Below are 7540 nucleotides of genomic sequence, written 5' to 3'. Positions count from 1 at the left end.
CAACGCGTTTTTTCTTGCAAGATATTTTTAAAAAGGTAGTACCACGTAAAAGAGGTACTGTATTAATTTGAATTGGGACACCGCATTGATAATTCATTGATAAGTCACTTAGCCTATCTCCATGAGAGTAAGCCTATTTCTCTCCAGGGAAATCTGAAGCTTTTTTTAAAAGATCGGCAATGTTCAAGTAACATTTTTCCGCTAATGAACATACCTTCGCCATTTACAGTGTTGTTAGATATAGCTGACATTGCCATTTTAAAGTTTCCAAACAATGACAGGAAATAGAATATAATCGCAGACCATCTTTATAAAGATGTCATCAAGCATCATTGTTGTGTTACATTCCTTAGTTCTAATCTTCTTTTGCGGTTTTCAATTAGCGTCGTCACTTAAGAGATTGTTGCACTCCAAAGGGCGAATTAAGACCTGTTAATTCAGTCTTTTTCTCCGTCCATTTTCTCTCAAAGACGGCCAAAATCAAAATTAAAGGAAAATGTCAGATAATAAAAAGTACCGTGTGAAAGAAGCTGCCAATGAAGTTTCATTTAAAAAAGGCTAGTAGTCACATTATGGCTTTACCTTAGGGCTAAAAAAATACATGTGTCCTTGATTGATCCAGCGGTACAAGCCGGGGGTACAAGATGATTTTACAACTTTGTACCGCCACAATGTTGATATTACAAATGAGAATTCCAGACGAACGCGATTCAAATTTCATCAGTACTGTAGGTCAAATATATTAGAAAATAGCCAGGGTTAATTTATAAATCCAGTTTGCAATGAATTCCTCTCATGCTCAGCTCATTGATCGTATCCAGTTGCGCGATATCTATACTGATAATCTTGAATGCTTCAATTTGAAGATGGCTTCGATTTGAATGCAATATGTTTGTTTACCAAAGAATGATGTTTCGTGTAACACGTTGTTCCTTAGAAGGACGACTGTCCTTTGTCCAACTCTGTCCTAGTTAGTCATATCAGAAAGAAATCTTCGATGTTTATTTTAGCTACATATGCGATAACGTCCTTGACACATAGTTAACGCTAACTAATATAGAACCATTTCGGTTACGTGGAAATACTTCAACTCTTTATACTTTATTCCTTGAGAGACAGTACAAATGTTGAAGCAAGTGCTCAATTTTTCATTCCGTGTCTTTGATTGGAAATTAAATTAGTCAGTGAGCAGTCAATATCTGACCCCTTTTTACCCTTGAGTGCAAGGTTTCAGACACTTCTCGGAACCCCTTGTTAAGTGATACTGTCTCGGAATTTAATTAGTGTCAGAGGAAGGACTTTATCGCATGAATACGTCTTTCTCGCATTATAAGCATTTCACGGCAGGCCGACACCGTCGATTTCTCTCTCTTGGTTTTCGGCTTTTAGAGGGGATATAGACAGTTTAAAGGTGCAAAACTCATTTGTTCGACACACCATTGCCAAGAAGTACTCAAGAAGGTAAGCAAAGTTGACGTTATGACGTTGAATGGCGGATGTTCAATTAGGCATTAGAGAAAGAAGTAGTAGCACTGTTCGTGATCTCGCTAGCTGAAAACTTAAGTTCATAAAGGCGAACCATATATCAACACTTTTCGCTGTTTTTTGAATAGTTTAAGTACAGTAATGAGTAACTGTAATCCTTTGTCAGTTGTAGTTCTCATAATGGCTGGTATTAGCAGTCTTCAAGAGATTTATACTGAAGAACAGAATAAGAGGAATCGCTAGGGACTCTTTGGAGTCACCGTTTACGTCTCAAAATTGGAGCATTTCATATCAAAAGTGTTGCTGTTAGTGTTAGTGTGCTGTTGTTTAAGGTTTTAAATCAAGTAGCCTACTTTGACAGTTATTCCTGTGCAAAAAATCAGTTCAATAAATATGCAACCATGATCTTTGTCGCCGCGATCACACCCTAGAACGGCCTCGAAAAATTCCAAGCAAAATCATATCTTAAATTACATTTTTATTTAACCGCAAAAACCGCTCAGTAGCTCGTTGATTAAAATGAGATTTCATCCGCAAGGTCATAAGTTAGAGAAATCTTGTACGGAACATTGAACGACACGACTGAGATGTAGCACTAGGAATCCTCTAGTTGAAATGCCCCACTTAAAGACTGCACTTTCAAATCCCTTAGTAAAACAATGATGTTCAGAATAATGATTGCTCATATTCGAAACAACAGATGCTGTTGCTGCTACTTCTTACACATTGAATATATCTAGCTATTACTGCTTTGAGGTTTTCGCTTCATCAACTGTCATAATATTTCACGGACAGACTCTAAAGCTAGAAATATATAAACTTGAACTACCTTGTACAGCATAATAAACAGTACCACAGGAAAGTGCTGCTCAGTAGCTTTCATTTGAATGGTCACACTTTACGATTTCACCCACAGACTCAAAAGTTAGAACCACCTTGTGCAGCTTAATAAACAGTACCACAGGAAAGTGCTGCTCAGAAGCTTTCATTTGAATGGTCACACTTTACGATTTCACCCACAGACTCAAAAGTTAGAACCACCTTGTGCAGCTTAATAAACAGTACCACAGGAAAGTACTCTTCAGTAGCTTTCATTTGAATGGTCACACTTTAGGATTTCATCCACAGGCACAAAAGTTAGAACTACCTTGTACAGCATAATAAACAGTACCACAGGAAAGTACTGTTCAGTAGCTTTCATTTGAATGGTCACACTTTAGGATTTCATCCACAGGCACAAAAGTTAGAACCACCTTGTGCAGCTTAATAAACAGTACCACAGGAAAGTACTCTTCAGTAGCTTTCATTTGAATGGTCACACTTTAGGATTTCATCCACAGGCACAAAAGTTAGAACTACCTTGTACAGTATAATAAACAGTACCACAGGAAAGTACTGTTCAGTAGCTTTCATTTGAATGGTCACACTTTACGATTTCACCCACAGACTCAAAAGTTAGAACTACCTTGTACAGTATAATAGACAGGTACCATAGGAAAGTATTGCTCGATCAGTAGCTTTATTTCAATGGTCACACCGAGTATTTCATCCAAAAACTCAAAGTTTAGGACCAAATTACCAAGCCTTACAGGAACGTACTGCTCGGAGTAGTTTGAGCGGTAACTCACGTGTAACTCTAAAGGATTTCATCCACAGACTCAAAGTGATTCCTTAGCTGTACAACATCTTTCTCCTCCGCAGAGGCCTCTTTGTATTGTGGCGAGGCTGGGGAGAAAAAAAAAGAGAGCGCGCGGGAATGCGCGCTTTCTATTTTTTCGATTATTATATTTTGATGGGGATACCCAGCGGGAGCCTCTGCGGAGGAGAGAGGTACAATATAAAAAAGAATCACAGTGAAGTCCCAATCAGTTGCTTTTGTATCACAATGGTCAGAGATTTTTCTAAAAAATCTCTGGTCCTTAGTTCTTATGTTGTTTGTTAAAAAAAGTAAGTCAAAAACAGAAAAAAATAGAAAAATCAAATGAAGTCTAGCAGAGCTAGTGAACTCGTACTTGACTGGCGTATTGCTGTGCTTGCGTACTCAAGATAGGAAGGCGGTTAATGAGATAGTCTGCGCCAGACTTTTCAAGACATGATGATTATTTGATCAAGTACAGTCATATTTAGTAGATTTTGCAGGCGCAAATCATGCAAGCACAAGTGTCCAATAGGGAAGCAGTATTCCACGCATGTCAAGTTAAAAAAAACAGTATTGCTAGAACAAGCTCGATAGCGCAAACATATTTCAATAGTGCACATTTTTAAATGAAGGTAAATGTTCATTTAGATAAATTACTCAGCTTTAAACATTATTCTTGCAGGCGGAAGCGTTTAACCCTGCTGAGGAGGAATTTAAGACAAAAAAAGGTGTCACGTGCATTATAATGGGCCCTATTTGTTTGCGAAGATCTCGATGGAACTATCTTGACTATCTTATGGTGTGAAACTGAGAATGATGATGTCCGTAACTGAGGTAGGCAAATATTTCATTTAAGATCACCTTTCGCAAGTGCTCTACGCAATCTGTAATTTCTGTAATTTTTACAACTGACAATACTGATGAAGTCGGACAGTCTCACGTCCTACTGTCTTCTCTTTTTAAAAAGGACTTGATCTCACCAAGTATTGTGTAACTAAAACGTTTTATATGCTTCGTATAAGTTGTCGATTTTTCTGATTTAGCGGAGTGATGTCTTATATTCTAATCACACTGAAACGATTATAAAATATTTTGTAAGTAATCTGAATAATCACAAAACACAGAATAGGAGCGGGCATCTCCTTTATTGATGAAGCCAGCGTAGAGCGTTACAAAAAACCATAGTTAACTGAGTGGAATGGTTATGAAACCCGTCAGACTCCTTTGTTATATGTTTTTGTGTACCTGAAAGTGCACAACGTTCAAAAGAATTCCTATCATTTTGATTGTATTGACCAATAAAAACGTTGCATTAATTTATTCCGTAACAATTTGCCAACAGAAAACAAAGGATTGTGCACTTTCAGGGTGCTTCCAACCTAAACTGCAGCACTGTTGTTTTTATCATTGATGTTTGCCGCTTTTCATAACCAGTCTCCTCTAATAACTATGAAAAAACAGAGTTACAGTTTTACAAACTCAACAAAATTAGGGTTGAAAGAGTTGCCTCGAATGGCTCTTGCATAGCTTAACAAACCTTAAATAGTGTCCTAGCCCCTCGAGACACCTTACAAGCACGCCTTAAATACTTCTGCAGTATTATGCAACCTAATATACTTACTCTTGTGAAACTAACAAAACGTTACAAAATATATGTTTTCGCACCCCTTTCGAATAATCAATATGGATGTATGGGGATTTTTGGAGTGAGTTACCAACTGATACAAGCAAGAATAACATAAAATTAGTTAAATTATCACTGCCAAAGGTTATTAACGGTTGCAAAGAAACTTTTCAATTTATTCAAGACCGACATTGGTTACTACGAAAGATTCTTCCGACCGCCGGCGTAACAACGTAATTATTCTGGTTAAGTTAATCAGCGAATAAGGCATATCGAAGTTCACTTAATTTCGTTTCCAAAACCAGATAAAAAATAATTCAGCGGCTAGGCAGAAAGGGGAAAACGACTTTCAAAAGGAGTGTTAAAACATACCCAGTATCCGCCACTGTTTGTCATCCAAAGAGTCCAATTTTATAGGCACTCCGTTGCAGGTCATCTAGAAAGCAAATGTTAATGCTGGGTTAATTCCTCTTTATAAGACGAGTCAAGATGTAGCAAGAAGAAAAATACCAAATTCATTTCTGTTCATAAAATTACTATACCAAGAGATAAACAGCATGCACCACCTTGAAGTAAAGCTCAAAAACCTTCATTAATGCGCACACTTTCGAGTTTAATCCAGGGCCCCGAAAGTGACCACTTTGTAAAGCGTATACAGTACAAAAACAGTATAATGCTGGTTTGCACGTGACATCACGGCGGCCATGTTAGTGATCAAGAACAAAAGCATCTCTCTCTGGGAACTAAACGCTATTTTCATGTAAATTCCTCGAGAAAAAATTCTATTGTTTTGACCCGAAAATAGGCATGGCCGCCTAGTCACGTGGTTGCAAACTAAGAGTTACTAAATAACGTCATTTGAAGGGGTTCTAAACACAAAAAAAACCCTTGGAGCCATCTTGTACAGCATTACTTATCAACAGCTCGTTAGCGTTTATTTGAATTCGAAGGTAGCACTTTAGAATTTCACCCAGAACAACATAATAAACAGTACCTTGAACAGATAATAAACAGTACCACAGGAAATAAGTACTGCTCGAGTACTGCTCAGTAACTTCTACTCAGTAAAAGAGTAACTCAATTAAATGGTCCTATTTTAGATTTTCATTCAGATGGAAAAGTTAGAATCACTGCTCAGTAGCTTTCATTTGAATTATCATTAGAGATTTCATTCGCAGATTCAATATTTTGAACCACGTTGAATGGCCAGCGTCGTCGACAAAACCTGGATCGGATAAACCCATGTATAGCGCGTTTTCAAATGACGTAACTGCGGCCATTTTGGTGTTCCAAAGCAATGAAACGTCGGCCTGCTGGTGTTTCAATTCAATCCTGTGGTAGTTGAATTCTTTTCTCGCTTTCTCTTGTTTCAGTAAATTTGCTTAGATGCTACCCACGTGAGTGAAAACGCTCTCTACACTATCCCTTACCTTTTGCTATTAATTGACTTAAAGGGGTTAAACACAGCCTGGGTTTAATCCCTTCAAGTCACATAATACCAAAAGGTTAGGAATGGTGTATAGAGCGTTTGTCCCCCAACATTGAGTGCCAAAGGAAAGTACTGCTAGGCAGCAGCGTAATTTTTAGGGCGGTACTCATTGATTCGCCACAACACAGGGTATAACACACATGAGCCAGCTAGGATGACTGGAAGGCGCACAAAAAACACTACTTCATCAGGCCTTCTTACACGTTAGAAAACTTAACCCTTTAAGCCCCAATATCCACATACAAATTCTCCAAACTGATCTCTATACATTTCCTTCAAGAATAAGTTGAGAGAATTTGATAAAAGATCAAGGCATTTTCCCTTAGGTGATCATTTTATTAATTCTCATAACGTAATCTCTTAACATTGTATGGATATCGTTAGGAGAAAATTGATGTTGGTCATTATTGGGACTTAAAGGGTTAATACAACAACAGAAAGAGATATCTTGGCATTAACAATAGCGATAATGTTTTGTCAACGAGACTGGTTTAAATTAATGTTTTCGTCTGCAGGTAAACTGTGGATTTCCAAGCTATCCAGTGCGGTCACTTACCTCAATGACTGAGTTGGGTGTAAACCTTCAACACCTGCCTATCAACAGGGCAACGAAGGATGCTGAATGGCTCAATCAATCAGTGCATCCTGGATATTAAACAGTAAGAACAGAGAATATTGAGCTATACACAAAAGACAAGCTAGTTCAGCTAGCATACAGGTGCTTAGTTAGCATGAATGTGGATGATTAATAACTTTCGCAAATCAAATTAGGCCACAGTAGGCATGGTTCTCTATGTTGAGACTCATTTAAAGAATATGTCGCAAAATGGTATTCGCCATTCTCAAAAGATAACTTGTCTAATTATGACTGAGTAGACGTTCGTAGGTATATATGTAGGTAAGAAGAAAACCATAAGTATCTTTTACTAACTGTATATGTGAAAAGCCATTTGCCGTCCTTACGAGTACTAAGCAAGTTTATAAATAGCGGGAAATCGATTGAGAATTTCAAATATATTTCTGCGAGAGGAGAAAATACTTATTCAATATTGCACGTAATGGTTCATAAAGTACATGAATAAGTTGGGGAAAAAGCGTTTTTTAGTAGTTTTCGGCCTTTAAACAAGAATTCTTACAGAAGTCAGAAACACTATGCTTAATTAGCCTTTTATACTCCTGGTTTCAGTTTGTTCAACGCCCAGATTCCTGCCATAGATATCGTGACATCTCCATTAAGGCCATAAGTTTGGTTTTTTTTTCTCCACACTAATTCAATTCTTCAAAAAAAGCGTAAGAATTATTA

General features: G+C 37.5%; 1 long non-coding RNA gene across 1 annotated transcript; it reads left to right on the top strand.

Annotated features, from left to right (window-relative positions):
• Window positions 1-1356: 1356 nt before the first annotated feature.
• On the top strand, window positions 1357-7087 carry LOC140929327 (uncharacterized). Its single transcript, XR_012164714.1, has 3 exons — window positions 1357-1461; window positions 3807-3958; window positions 6753-7087. It is a non-coding gene; the product is annotated as an uncharacterized lncRNA (long non-coding RNA).
• Window positions 7088-7540: the final 453 nt, after the last annotated feature.

This window comes from Porites lutea, chromosome 3 (genome assembly GCF_958299795.1).
Source record: "Porites lutea chromosome 3, jaPorLute2.1, whole genome shotgun sequence".
Taxonomy (NCBI): domain Eukaryota; kingdom Metazoa; phylum Cnidaria; class Anthozoa; order Scleractinia; family Poritidae; genus Porites; species Porites lutea.
This window is presented reverse-complemented; position numbering and strand designations above follow the sequence as displayed.